At 42.8% G+C, this 15,001-nt stretch overlaps 1 protein-coding gene across 3 annotated transcripts in view; it reads right to left on the bottom strand.

Moving 5' to 3' along the window:
- The window catches only part of ehbp1 (EH domain binding protein 1), a 151,343-nt gene that overhangs the window by 112,562 nt on the left and 23,780 nt on the right, over positions 1-15,001 (bottom strand). The window lies entirely within an intron of this gene.

Consider the following 15,001-nt stretch of genomic DNA (forward strand, 5'->3'; position numbering starts at 1 on the left):
CTCGGGTGTCATGTTTGCATTACAGCTAATCAAAGCTGGAGCTGATAAATACCACAGACTGCAGATTTTACACTTTCCAACTGAAGACAAAAGCCAGTCTGTGGGTTTTTGGCCACCTTGCAACAGAGAGGATAATTATCTGCTAAAATGCACTCTTAACATACCTAAAAAAGCTTTGAGTTGGCAATGACAATCCCTGCTATTTTGCCGGTATCACCTTGTAAAACTTGTTAATATGACTAATTTCATCTGATTTCATATCAGATGTTGTCTCTTACATCTGTGGCCAATACTCTTGGTTTGCCAGGCAGGAAACTGGCAAACCAAGTGTGTGTTTATTTGGAAAACACAGTGAAGAGAAGGATGGGGTTAGAGAGAGAGAGAGAGAGAGAGGGAAGGACAGAGAAAGAGAGAGAGATGCCTTTAATGCAGGGTTGCCTCTGATGGCAGTAGATGAAAGGAGGAGAGTCACAAACCAACCAGCCCTTAAAAGGCCTAATCCTAACTGGGAGAGGAGACTGTTTTATTGGGGACTAATCTCTTGCTTGCTTGCAACACCAAGAAAATACAGTAAAGAACAGCAATATTCCAGAGGTTCAACAACATAATGAAACCTCCTGATATAAAAGCTATCATCTCGACACCAAAAAGCTCGAGCACAAGTCGCTCTAGCCACAAAAATAATCATCTAGCTTCCTTCATACTCCCTGACCTTCCCAATGAGGTCACACTTGACTTAAGCGCTGTTTGAGCATATATTTCTGACATGTTGAACAGATGCATCTGATACACACTTGATACTGACTACATTACTGCAGCTACACTGGACGTTTAGATTACATGCTAAGACATGGACAGGGAGAGCGGGAAGAGTAAGACAGATTTAAATTTTGTCATTAGGGTTCTCTCAATCAAAACAAAACACAAGACGTTTGCCAAGTCTTGTGTGAGGAAGGCCGGGTGGAGAGTGGGGTGTAACCACTGCTCAGCTGCTCAGTGCTGGGTGTAGAGCCAGACCTTCTGGAGGAGTAAACATCTGGAGTCACATCAGATTATTTTCTGATCGGGAGCCGTTTACCAACAAGAGGAGCACTCAGAGATTACTTGGTAGATTATTTAAAATCGGTTAATCGCTTCAATCATTTTTGAAACAAAAATGTAAAACATTCACTGGTACCAGTTTCTTGAATATAAGGATTTAATGTTTTCCTTTGTCATTTATGATAGTAAATGAAAAGTATTTTGGTTTCCAACAAAAGAAGCCATTTGAAGACGTCACTTTGCGCTCGGGGAAATTGTTATGAGCATCGACTAATCAGCTAATCATTCGACTGTAATCTGCCGTTTTCATTTAGCTTTTCTAATTAGTCTGCATCATAATTCATAAAAGTAAAAATGCTTAGATGGACACCAGGCCAGTATCTCATATCCTCTCTGTCTCCCTTCATTTATGTCCCTCCCACGCTGCCCCCCTCTCTCTGGCTCGCCTTATCAGTGTGTCCAGGGTGCCCTCCTCTCTTCGACTCTCCGGGTCTTTCTTTTGGGTGGCCCTCAGTGCCCCCCACACACACTCAGACCCAGAGCATGCACTTCAGACAGGGGGCTAATGGGAAAATAAATTACCAGCAGGCAAAAGCCCTGGCTCTGCACTTCTGCTGGAGAGAGAGAAAGGGACACGGGGGGTTTGGAAAAGAAGGGGGGTGGTCAAGAAATGGAAGGAGAGAAGGGTAGAGAAGACTCAAATGAAAGACAGAGAGGTGGATAGCAAGGAGACCGACAGAACGAAAAGTAGTGTGAAGGGAAAAGATGGAGAAAATGAGGGAGAGGGGGTGATGGAGAAAGAAAGACGGAGCCAAGAGGGGGAGGGAGGGAAGGAGGGAGGGAGATAGATAGGTCGACAGGATTATAGCAGGAGTTCATCCCTGGTCTATGAAGTGCCTGCTCATCACTTTTCCCACCATTTCACCATCTCTGGCCATCACAGAGGCCTAAAATGGCCAATAACATAGCCACACACACACAGCCACTGAGCCAATACCTCAGCCGTGTATGTGGGATTGATTACTCCCCCTGCATGAAGCAGCAGTTCAGATATCAGGACGGCAGATTCACCGCGGTGGCAGACATCGGTGGAGGTGTGTGTCCAGCAAAAGCTGTGTCCACACGTATAAAGTTGGACAGATCTGAGTGCATGAAGAATGTCAGAGCCGTGTGTGTGTATAAAATAACCTCTAGCAGGTACAGACTGATAATATTACAGGCTTTTAGTATCAGAACATCTATGAAAAAGTGTTTGACCTTTCTTCTGACCATAGAAACTATTGTCTTTATACCGAACTACATCCTCCAAGAGTTACACTGAGCAGAACAAGCGTGCCTACAGCTCAGCCGATGGTGACACCATTAATGTTTACATCCCAAACTGTCATGAGCAAGAGCCTTTCATTCATTAGTAGGTGCCTGCTTCCTTCTGCACGGGGATACGGTCGGTGGGTATCGTTGGGTAGAAGGTAGGGCTGGACCCGAATATTCAACTATTTGGATATTCGTCAGACAGGTAGGTATTCGGTTTTCAATTTTGGGATTTGGACATCCATAAAACCATAAAAAAATAGTATTCGGGACAACCCTAGTGGAAAGAAAGTAGTTCATTCATGAAACTGCTCACAACAAGGTCTGTACATTATTTTGTTTTTCAAGTGTTTCTTATGGGCACTCTGAGCACCACCGGCCATGCGTCGACTAGTTTCATTGTTTTGAAAGAAGGCAGACATCTTTATGAATGTTATCTCCAAAACTCAACAACTAACATCATTACAATCTACTAAGAAAAATAGCACCTTGGGTAATAGTAAAAATATTTTTTTTTGGTTTTGGGGTGAACTATCCCTTTAAGCATGTTTTAATGTCAAAGCAGGACAAAGTATTGTGATGACTGTCTTGTGATACCATCCCATCTGGTTCTAGCATCACTACCAGATAACAGAGAAGAGGATGCCAAGAAGCTCAAGGGTTTGGTTGATAAAACTCCCAACAAGATCTCAGACTGGAACTTCTTTATTTCAGAGATATCAAATGATGATTTCCAGGTAAAGACATGACAGTGATTTTTGGGCGAATCCGAATCTCCACATCGACTGCATTCTCACTTTAAGAATCTGTTTGTTTTAGCTGTTTTAGGCAGGCTGCTGAGATCTGACAGAGCTATGATAGGGCCCTAATCCAGAGCAAAGCTGATTTGCGTAAGGGAGAAGAGGAGGGGGAGAGGGGGTTAAGATGGCCTGTGACAAGAAACAATTGCCCCAAGTGAGAGTCTGCCTCTCTCCCACCCTGCTCCATGACAAAGGTGTACTCTCCATGCTAAGTGACAAATCTGGGGAGACAAAGAGCATTAGCAGGGTGATGCTCTGCTTCAGTGCCTCTGATTGTGGCCAACTCAAAGAGAATCTAATATGGATTTTAAAAAGAGGAGAGGGAGAGATTAGAATGAAAGAGAAACAATGAACACCTTCTACCAAGGGGGAATTAGTGGAGGGATTGGTTAAGGAGCTGGTGTGCCTTCGTGTGTGTGCATGTGTGTGTATGTGTGCGCATGGGTGAGCGCTTGTTCTTTGAAATTCCTTTTCCACGAAAGAACAATAGGGTTCCCTAATTCTGTTTATGTGCATCTAGATGTGAGACATACACATAAAAACAAAACACGCTTTAAATGTGTATGTTGTGGATGAGCTGTTTCTTCGTTTTTTAGGAAGGATTTAGAAATGGTGAAACAGGAACAGAAAAATCAATTTTGCAGATTCATAGATGCCTCAAAACCAATAAGCATTAAGGAGGGAAAGGGTCGCCCTATGCCTCCACAGGCATTTTTCTCCTGTCAAGTGACAACAACAAGAGTTGCTTCAAGATTTCTATGCAACATTTCACATCAAAATGTGTAAAAAACAAACCCAGAAATCCCGTCTATGCTTGTCGCTATAACTTCCAGGGGAAACATCAGATGATCCATCAGAGAGTGAGGAAAGAAGTCAGTGAACGTAACTTGCATGCTGTACGTTTAAGAAATTTTAAAAAGAGGAGCTAAACATACAGTAAATTAGATTTGGTATTCCATATTGTTTCACCATTGCTTAAACAAAACTTATAAACAAATGTCAAAGTGACATAGCAGATATGAGCAGGAATGTGTCATTCGCCACATCTCCTCAACACGCATGGCTGTATGCCTTTACTGCAAGTCACCTCGAATTCCTGACCCCTTCCTCTCTGGGTGCGGTACTCCAAGTACAGATTTATATCCCAAACAGAGACAGAGACATGTTTGGGGATCAGTCTAACTGTCAGTGGCTGGCTTAGCACTGGCATCAGAGCACATCACAAGACCCTATTCATTGCCACTTAGCAGAACAGTCGCCTCAGTTTGCCTGTGTGTGTGTGTGTGTGTTTGTCTGTGTGTGTGTGTGTGCGCGCACGCTCTAAAATGCTCATGCAAACACACACTCGCACGTACTCACTGCAAGCGGATCTTGAGGAGATAATGTCAAACGAGTCACCCTGCACACAAGTTTAACCTAAGTTCACAAACCTCTCCATGCATGCGCACACATATTCTTTTCGCTGCCACCACCCACACACACACATCACACGGATCTACCGAGCGAACCAGTCGCCCACGCAGGCCCAGCGGGTCAAGCTTGTGGATAAACAGGGGGATTTGCAGAGGGCAGTGTTTTGCGGGCCACACAGGCCTGTCTCCATCACGAGCAGCCATCTTAAGTCGCACAGAGGAAAAATAAATAACCGAGAGATGGAGATAATAACTGTTCCGCTGTCGTTGTCCAATCGCGCCTCACATCGCACCAGAACTGTCTGACCACCCATCAACGCCATGTGAGACATGACACCAAAAACAAGGTGAGGTGGGGATGAAGATGGGGAGGAAGGGTCTGATGAGAGGAGGGCAGGTGACAGGATGTGAAGCCATCAGGTGATAGAGGACGACCTCAGAGATGACTGATAACAGAGGGTGTGGCAACCAATAACATATGACTAAGAGCCTCAGATGAGATATCGGGACTGCAGTCCTCAGAAATTATGTTAAAAATGGGAGATTGAGGTGCATGGACAGACATGGAAAATGGCAACAATGGTTCAATAAATGATTCAAGAAAACTGGAGCTTGTATGTGAACATTCAACAATGTTTAAACAAAGTCCACAAATAATGAAAATGGAAGAAACAGACGGCCGCATCTCAGTCGGCCTCGTTCCTTACTACTTCTGCTTCTTTTCCTCTCCCGTTCACTTCATCATTTCTTGTTCGAGGCTCATTTTACCCCACCCCCATAAAACCTGATACACTAGACACCTCTGCTGAACTTGCAAGCTTGTTTGTAAGTAAATGTGTGTGTGTTTATGAGCGCATGAGTCAGTGTGGCTTTTCTGGGTCAGCTTGGGGACAGGAGGCAGGAATAGGAGGAGGAGGAGGAGGCACAGCCTGTTTTCTAGACTGGCACAAGGCTGCTGTACATAGTGAGCTGGCAGCCCCTGCAGGGCCCAGACAGGCTTGGCCTGGGACAACAGCCATCATCACACTGTAATAGAAAAGAGCTTCAATTGAATAAATATTATGCTCCCTGACATTTTCATTGAAAGAAATGTATTTTGCTGTCATTTAGCTAACCATAGTGGCACATAGTATACTTCAGTAAGAGAGGGGGACAATACTACAAAGCTGAATTATCTTCATTGACTTAAAAAGCACAGCACGAAGGAAAAAAAGAAGAACAAGAAGACGAATGCAAATATGTGAAATTATCAGTTATCTTATTGACATTGGTCATGAAAAGCAGGTAATTATCAGTTATTGGTATCTGCTGAAAAATCCATATTGTGCATCTCTACAACAAAGGCTGCCAGCTGGCATCGAAACCGCTGACACTGAGATCATGAGGTACCAGCATGTCAAAGATTTGCTATTATAAACACCCAATATCAGGTACCTTAGATAAATGCTATATTTGTTTTTTTCCATTTGGTAAACATAAATGAACTGGTCGGTTAGCATGACAAGCAACAACTAGCATTGCTAAACAGACAATTAAAAAGGGGATAACAACGACACCTACTTCGTTAATTCAGAGCTGTAATTTTGACTGACCAATCACAATAATCTGGCCCATTTACAGTAGCACTCCCCTTTTGTCCGCCAAGTGAGATGCATTATCATCCATTGCCAAAATATTGAACACATGGTAAGAACTGCAGTTTGTATCATCAACATCTCGAGTCAAAACACACCAACTTTGGCTGTTAGGTCTATCGTACGATGGCCACACAGGTGGGAAGACGGATGTTTCCCAGGTGACACTTGTGTTTTGATGTTTATTGTGGGGTCAAACGTCACACTGTATGAGGCAAAACAAAAACCTGTTTGGGCTGGTTGAGACTCTGCATGTGTGTGTGGGCTAGAAATGTATCTATATATGTCTGTGTCTGTGTGTGACCGGGTGGGAGTGTGTCCGTGTGTGGGATTATATACAGTTTGTGTACTCAATCCGGAAGCCTGTGTGTTTATATAAAAGAGAGACACTGTGCGTGTGACATAGTGTACATATGACTGTGTGTGTGTGTTTGTTGCAGTGTCTGGTGACATCTGCTGCGTTGTTGGCCGGGAGCGGAGCACAGTGGGCCGCAGGAGCCTCAGACTAAGGAGATGAAAGCCGAGGTCACAACCTGGACCAGTGGGACAAGACACACTCGCTCACACAACACACAAATACAAAGTCACACATGCAAACGTAAAGACACACACACAGACTGCACACACACAGCAAACATATGTCTCCTACACACAGCATGCGGGGGGGGGGGGGGGGGGGGGCATACAAGTACACAAGGACGAGAGACTAAAGCAAAGATAAAACAGTTAAGCAGACAAAACAATATGTAGAGACTAAATACAAAGCTGCACACACACACAAACAGAGAGTGAGAAAAAACGTATGAAAACGATGACGCAAGCACAGAAGCAAAGCAGCACATCATCAGGGGCAACAGTTTAATCAGTTTAATTAACAACACATGCATGTGCATGTAAGCAAAAACACACACACAGATAGAAGATACGCTGTGTGCCAAGCGATAGTGTGCCAAACGCGTACAAAGCAGGATGTGCATGTGTGCGAGAAGAGTAGATTTATTGAGGTAAGCAAAAAAAAAGGGAAGCTTTTCTATACAGTAGGGGTGGGTGATATGGCCTTCAAATAATATTGCAATTTTTAGACGATATTACGATACACAATATATCTCGATTTTTTAAATCTCCTCAAAAGCACCTCATAAAAACTAGGACTGGGTGTCAAAATCAAATATCAGAATATAGTTGACCAAAGACTTCGATGACAATATTGTTGGGAAGACTACTGGCAATTTCACAAAATATTACCATAATAAGATTTTTGATGAACAATTTCAATAATGTAGATACAATGACTAAGAGGGTAGAGGAACATTAGAACATTATTACATTATAATTGCATCACTTTACTTTAATGCAGCCTTTAAAACCAGGACAACTATTATGTCATATCACATTATAATGATATACAAAATAAGACAATTTATAGTCTCATATCAGGATAATGATGTAATATGTTTACATCAGAGCCCATCAGATATGCAGTTTTTGGAGTCGATACCGATATTAAGGAGTAAAAACATCTGATTTTGATATATCGGCCGATATACACACATTTTTTGCAGTAATCCCTCAAATGTGGTTGTCAAACACTTGCTACAAAACTAAACAGTATAAACTTCACTCGAAATTAACCCAAAGCATCATTTTCTGCACTGTGTTCTTTTAAACCATATTCGCTGATATCAACAAGGTATACGCAGATACTGATATATCTGTGATGAGAAGCTGGATTATCTACTAACCAACTGTGTCAATAATACAAATGTCTCCCACATGGCCACCACCCCACACACATTCAGACATGGTCACACACAAAAACGACACCTGCACAGAGTCATAGTTGGAGAGACACACACACACACCACTCATGGTGGCGGTGGTAGCAGTTAGTCAGCAGACCAGCCATGTGATGGGGTGGCATGGTGTGGATTAGGGGCCAGTAAGCCTATTAGGGCGACAGGAGGGACCACCCGGCCTCCACAGCCACCTACAACCCACACACACACACACACATACACATACACACACACACACACATAACTGACACCCAAAAACATAGCTCTCCAGACACAAGTGCAGTTTCTCACCAAAGACACCAAAGATACAAACACACACAATTTTTTTGCTGAGTTTAATTGTATAAAGTAATTTTCTCCATAGTTTGTGTGTGTGTGTATGTGTGCATGTGTGTGCATGTGTGTGTATGTGTGTTAATTTTCTTATTCAGCCTACAATACTGTATGTGCTTCAGTGAACAAAATAATACATGTGAGCTGCAGAAAATGGCAGCATTTAGAGCTGTGATAGTTATGTGTGTGCGTCTCTAATGTGTGCTTTCTGTGTGTTTATGGTTGTGTGTTTGTGCCCGCATGGGGAGGGGTCCAGGCATGGGGGGTAATCGCCAGCATCTGTTGCCTCTCCTCAGGGCGATTAATTAGATTAAATTAATTTGGAAAGCGTGTGTGAATGTGTGATCCCACACTAAGAATCCCCCCTCCTTCCTACAGTGACACACACACACTCACACTCACACATAATAATTTACGTCTCCACAGCTCTTAACCATAAAGCATATATTATTTAAAATTAGCACTGTGAGCACACATGAACAACATGAGCGAACACACACACACACACCCTCTTCTTTCTAACACAATAAATTATGCCTTTTCAGTTCCCAAACTATTTAAGAAATGGGAAACGAGCAAAGGTGAAAACTTTGGAGACACACGCGTGCACACGAGCGCAAATTAATCCCAATTTGTCGGCCTCGGCACGGGAGAAACTTTTGGGATTTCATACTTCATACCAGCTTTTGTCACCTTTGCGTGAATAGCTGAGGGCTGAAATAATTGTGTTTTTCTTCCCCGAGGCCCAGTCAGCGCTCACAAGCCACTGGCCTACGTAATGTGTTCCAGACAGAGAGAGGGGAAGAGGAGGGGGGGGGGGGGACATATACACACTGAGGCTATGGATACAATACAGAAAGAGGGTGTGTGTGTGTGTGTGTGTGTGTGTGTGTGTGTGTGCTCAAAGGTGCGTGAGGTAGGATGGCCTGTGTGTGCGTGTGTGTGTGTGTGTGTGTGTGTGATTAGTTGGGTGTCATGGTTTTTCACTGTGTGTGCGGTGAGATGAGTGTGTGTCAGTATGTGATGGTGTGTGGCTGTATGAGTGTGTGTGAGTGGGAGGTATGTGGCGTGGAAATGGCCTTAATGGAGTTGGATGTGGTCCACAATAGACAGGACATCACCTCAGAGACAGGACTGAAAGAGAGAAAGAGACTGAGAGGAGAAGAGATAGAGAAGGGAAGAGAAGGCAGTAACAAGATGGCCGTCAGGGTGACGGAAACATTATAATACGCAATGATTAAAAAAAAATCCCTCAATCATCCTCAAACTAGAATGGCACTGAGTAGAGCGCATACCTCCACCGAGGCCCAACAGTCCCCTTTCATTCAATCAAGCCTAATCCAATATCAAACCACCCATAACTGCTTAATCATAATTTAAGTTCACCAGATCTAGGACCTACATCAAACTGTACTCAATCAAAGACACCAGCCACCTTTTCATCAAGATCCATGAGTCATATAATATAATATCGGAAAACATCGTTCAATGTTACAGACAGTGAGAAAGAAATTCCTGGATCTCTCTTCATCCGGATTCACACCACAAATTAATGGGATCTATTCTGGGCCGAGACCCATCCTCCAACCAAGTTTCATGGATATCTATTCAATAGTTTTTGTGTAATCATGCTGACAAACCAACAATACTGTCTGGACATCCAGGATTATTAGATGTCCAAATATCACATATAAATAAAACTAGAAAAGATCAGTATTCACCGGGTTTTAAACCATTTCTTAAAGGTTTGTGTCAAATCTTTTCCCTTGAAGCAACAGTCACCATTAATGCAGAGATTGTGTAGGTATAAAACAGGGGGTTTAAAAGCTGTGCCGCCTGAAAGTGGCAATTTCAAAATCGATATTTAAAAAATGTGGAAACATGCAGCAGACAGCCTGTCAACAGTGTGAGCGGTGATAGATTTGGAAATGCCTTCTTTTTCTGAGTGACATTGATGAAATGCGAGTGAAAAAGGTAAAGTATGACTTGGAGGGAGAGAGATGGGGGAGGAGGAGGAAGAGCAGGGAGAGTGGGCCTCTGAGTGTGTATCACTGTATATTCAATGTATTGAGACATGATAGCTTCTCACTTTAAATACAACAGTCCTCTATGCATGTGTGTGTGCGTGTGTGTGTGTGTGTGTGTTTGGGTTATTTAAATCCTCCCACAAAGCTTTGAAGATGAGCGAAGTTGGTCATCTCCAGCTTTGGTTGATATGCAAAAACGCACACACAGACATACATACACACATTAACCCCCCCTCATTCACATGCACACACAAAAGAGCCCGTCAGCACAATGCCTTCAAATATAGCCGTCCAATCTTTTGACTCTCAATTTGCCCACCTTTTTGATAATACGTGCCTATTTGAAAAAGGGTGAAAGGCAAGGGTAGCATGCAATTTAGAGATACTACTGTGTAGCCATTTTCAGCCTGCCACCTCTCCCTCTCTCGCTCTCCATCGCTTTCTCTCTCTCTCTCTCTCCATCTTTTGATTATGCGATTCGCCTTGGCAGACGAACAAATAGAGGAGAGAAAAAGGTAGTGTTTGACACTGCCATTTTCAATGACAAAATACAATCTAACCAGGGCCAGTAATTCGACGGGGAGGGATTAGCCTAGCGCGAGGTTGGGCCCCCAGATTAAGACGAAGCCACAGCGCGGGGATCTTGAATTTCATCATCTCCGGCGCTCGGGCACAATGGCGTATTCTTCCCCTTTCTCCTCCGCCGTCTGATGAGGGGTCAGGAGAACTCACCTCTCCTCTTCCTCTGTTCCTCCTCCTCCTCCTCCTCCTCCTCAGAGCAGCACTCACTACCGCATTCATTCATCCCTCCTGACTTTATATTACCTTAGACACCTGAAAGGCGGGGGGGTGATATGTGACCAGGGGCATCTGAGCTGTCCATACATTCATGCAAACGCATGCAAAGTCAGAAGAAAATACGATCAGATAAACACAAACATTTAATGTTTGTTGATGTATGTGTGATCAAAGGTATAAAGTTATCCAGACATACAAGCACATGCAGCCACACAGTTACCTTTCCTATTGACAGACATACACAGACAAACACAGGTGACATAAGGGGGTGATCCAACTGATTTAACAGTGAAGGGGAGAGGGTCTTCGTAGATGTTAGGCTAGACTGCCCTCTTGTGGCCAATGTATATAGTTTCTTAGTTTCTAGTCATCTTCCTTGTTATTGGAGAGAAACCAGGAACCAGCAGCACAACCAAATAAAATAATAATTATATAATTATTTGACACAGCAGAGCACCAGTCAGGGAGGAATCAAATGTCTCAAGAACTTTATAAGTTTTTATATAAAAGCTACTGATGCATGTGCACTGACTGTGGAGGTTTTCTTAAAGTAGCATGGAAATGCAAAAATGACTCACTATAGCGGTATCAGAGGGTGTCTCAGATTAATCTGTCACCATTGATTTAACTAATGCAAATGTTGCCTTGAAGTGTAATGACTGTCTTGTGTACTAAGGTTTTAGGCATTTAGTGTATAAGAGAGAATTGCAAAGGCTGCAATCACAGTTTTCTTGACAAAAAGACCAAGAGCCAGAGGCCAGTCCTGACAATATACTCGTGACACTGGAACAAGGTTGGCAAAAGTGGGGCCCGTGGGTTGGCCCACCTTTCAATTCAGCCTGTCAGATGTTTCTAACGAAAAAAGGAAAAAAAAAATCAGTTAAAAAAAATTGCAATATAAATCATGGTTTCTGGAGTCCAGTGGACTGGAGTCAATCCATTAATGAGATCCTGGCAACATTTTACAATACAATAGGTGTTTGCTTCAGGCCTGTGGCCACCATTACATTTCAGTTTTGGCCCTCTCAAGAAATAAAGGTTTGGCACCCCTGCACTGGAATGATGAGATATGTGGATTTTTATCAACATCCACAGGGTTTGGAGTTTTTTATTCACCTGTTTGCTTCTGTTTATTATTTAAAAATACCTATCAAACAGGTTTAAAGGGAACCAAATATTATTAAGAACACCCCCTAAAAGTATTTTGTAAATAAACAAATACATAACAAACCTTCAACCTTAAATTCACACCAATTCTCTCTTTTTGCTCCTGCAATCATTTCATCATTGCCCAGGCTCTACAGAGTGTGAGAGTCTAAGGTTGCCTTCTCCACGTCCTCCCTCCCTCCCTCCCTCCCTTCTTTCCTCTCCATTCCTGCTGTCAGGAGAATGGTGCAGCTTTGATCTCTCTGTCATTAGTCAGGTATGCAGAGACACAGTCAAACCCACAAACTTGTCTTTTTCTCTCCCTTTCTTGCTCTCTCTTTGCTTTCTCCCACGCTCTGTCCGGAGAACACTGGCTGACCTGCTTGTCTTCTCAGCTTTCTATCAAAGAGAGAAAGGTGGAGCGGAGTTTCTGCTGTCGTTCCTTTGAGCTTGACGTGTACAGAAAGTGACAGTGGCAAAGCACTCAGCCGGTTCTCTTAAAATCCTCTCTATCCTGGTTGATCACTAGCGATGCCCCACTCACTCCACAGTCAATAAGTTTACACATCACAGCATTTAGTAGTTGAGAGTATCATTAAAGATTTATTTGCTCATCTTTGTCACTCTCACAAATGTCACTTCAGTGCCTCTTACACATTGCTTGAGTTTAAAGATTACAAAACAGCTACTGTTTTCTCAAATGCAGTAAATCTATTACTGTGTTACCACTCTGTGAAAAGCTTTGATGCCAGCAAAATCAAAGTCAGGAGCCGCTCCCAAGAGGAACATAATCAGAGCTTGTGAATGACAGCGGCACTACAGTCCATCGTGTCAACTGTGACACATAGTGTTTTCACTTCTCACAACAATTCAATTTAACCTATTCTTAATCTTAATTTAACATTGAAAAAAATAATATCAAGACTTCAGCAGAGTGAAACTGGAGAAAAGATTACAGAAGTGACAGTTCAAGTAGCCCACGTACGAGATTTTTGCTATTCAGTGAGTTTTCCAAAACACATTCCTGCAAATGTTTAACAATGAAAGCCAGGGAGGTTTGAGTTTGTATAAACAGTGTGACGCAGTAACTTTAAGTGCAACCAGCAGTAGTGGATCAAAATGGGGCTCCACACTTCAGGCTACAAAACCAGCGTGTAACGCTAATGAACTGCAGTAAAACCTGAAACCAACTTGTTAATGGTGAGGGTTCTCTCTTATGGATGTCGGTATGATTAGTACTGTGGCACTGTGCGCACAGCTCTCAACTCTAGTACAACATAACAAGACATAAGCACCATACCACCTACAGAGCTGAGTTAATCGGCTATCCTCGGGCTCCTGCTAACTAGCCACATGCTGCTAGTTCTCTCCACTTAACATTACACCGGACAAACGCTGGTTTAGTCGGCTGCTACAAAATCAGAAGGGTTGAATCTTGTACACAGAAAAAGAAAAACAGGAAACCTACCAAACCTTAGTCGGAGAAAGTATAAGCTTTTTTAAAAATGAATTCTATTTTTTTTCTAATACAGCAGTTTTGGCAAACACATTTAAAGGCTTGCATTTCTCATAAAACTCAAAGCTGGCATAACGTGCAACAGTTCCTTTGAATGAAACACCCTAAAGACTTTATTAGTGAGCTTTCAAACTAGGCTTCAGCAAAACTTCAACCAACACAAACAAATATGATGACCAGTGAGAGTCACTTGATCATTTCAAGAGCTTGACCTGAATGGGATGTCAGGCTGCTCCTGGGATTTGTGTCACCAAACATGGACAAGCACGTGTGACAGCAGCGACCGACCAGGTTGAAGTGAATCCCTACCTGATCAAAATGCACTGATCCCTGAGGCAAAGCGTGATCTCTGATATTGCAGAGTCATGGAGCAAGGTTTAGTTGTATCACAGTGACAGTAAAGTGATACTGAAATGTGTTTCCAGAGTCCAAACTGACTCTCAGAGATAATATTTCTTTAAGAGTTCAGGAGAGGATACATCACAGCAATGCCACAGAAAGTATTAGTCATAGGTTTTTCAATAACTGTTCTACTACAGGCTAAAACAAGAAAGGCCAGTGTGCAAGGACAAAGCCTCATTTGTCCAACATGTCTGTATTACTTAGCGACACCCCGTCACAGAACTGGCACCAGCACATGCATGGAACACAGCAAATCACTTTTGAACAGCAAGTTCCCAGTTTCCTGGCAGGCCACCGTCAAATGTCAAAAATAGTTTCCCCTTCTCTCTCTTTTCCTCTGTTTCCCTCCCTCGTCCTTGAATCCGTCTCTCCAAGGACGAATCACCTCTTCTCCACCCTCCCTGTGTTTGTTTGGTCATTCTCTGTGACTCCTACTTTATAATGATATGTCTCTTTAAATGTCTGCCTGCATTTGTCCTTGCCTGGCAAACAGCCATTCTTCCCTCCGTTGGTGTTACCTTGAGCAGTAGTCTAATATTACAAAGAAAACAAACACGAGAAAACAACCCTCATTATGAATGTGCAATTGTTAAAAATATGTGGTAACAACAAATGAACAAATTAATAAATCAGTAAGTAAATTGGTACATAACCACAAAACCTCATTTGTATTTTCTGCAAGCTGCAACTTGATATTTCACAAGCACAGCCGAGGTTGTTTGACCTGTAAATGAGATTTACTACCATAAACACCCTCACTCACATACTTGCCTGTGCCAAACAGT

The sequence above is a fragment of the Pagrus major genome, chromosome 15 (assembly GCF_040436345.1).
Source record: "Pagrus major chromosome 15, Pma_NU_1.0".
NCBI classification, from domain to species: Eukaryota; Metazoa; Chordata; class Actinopteri; order Spariformes; family Sparidae; genus Pagrus; species Pagrus major.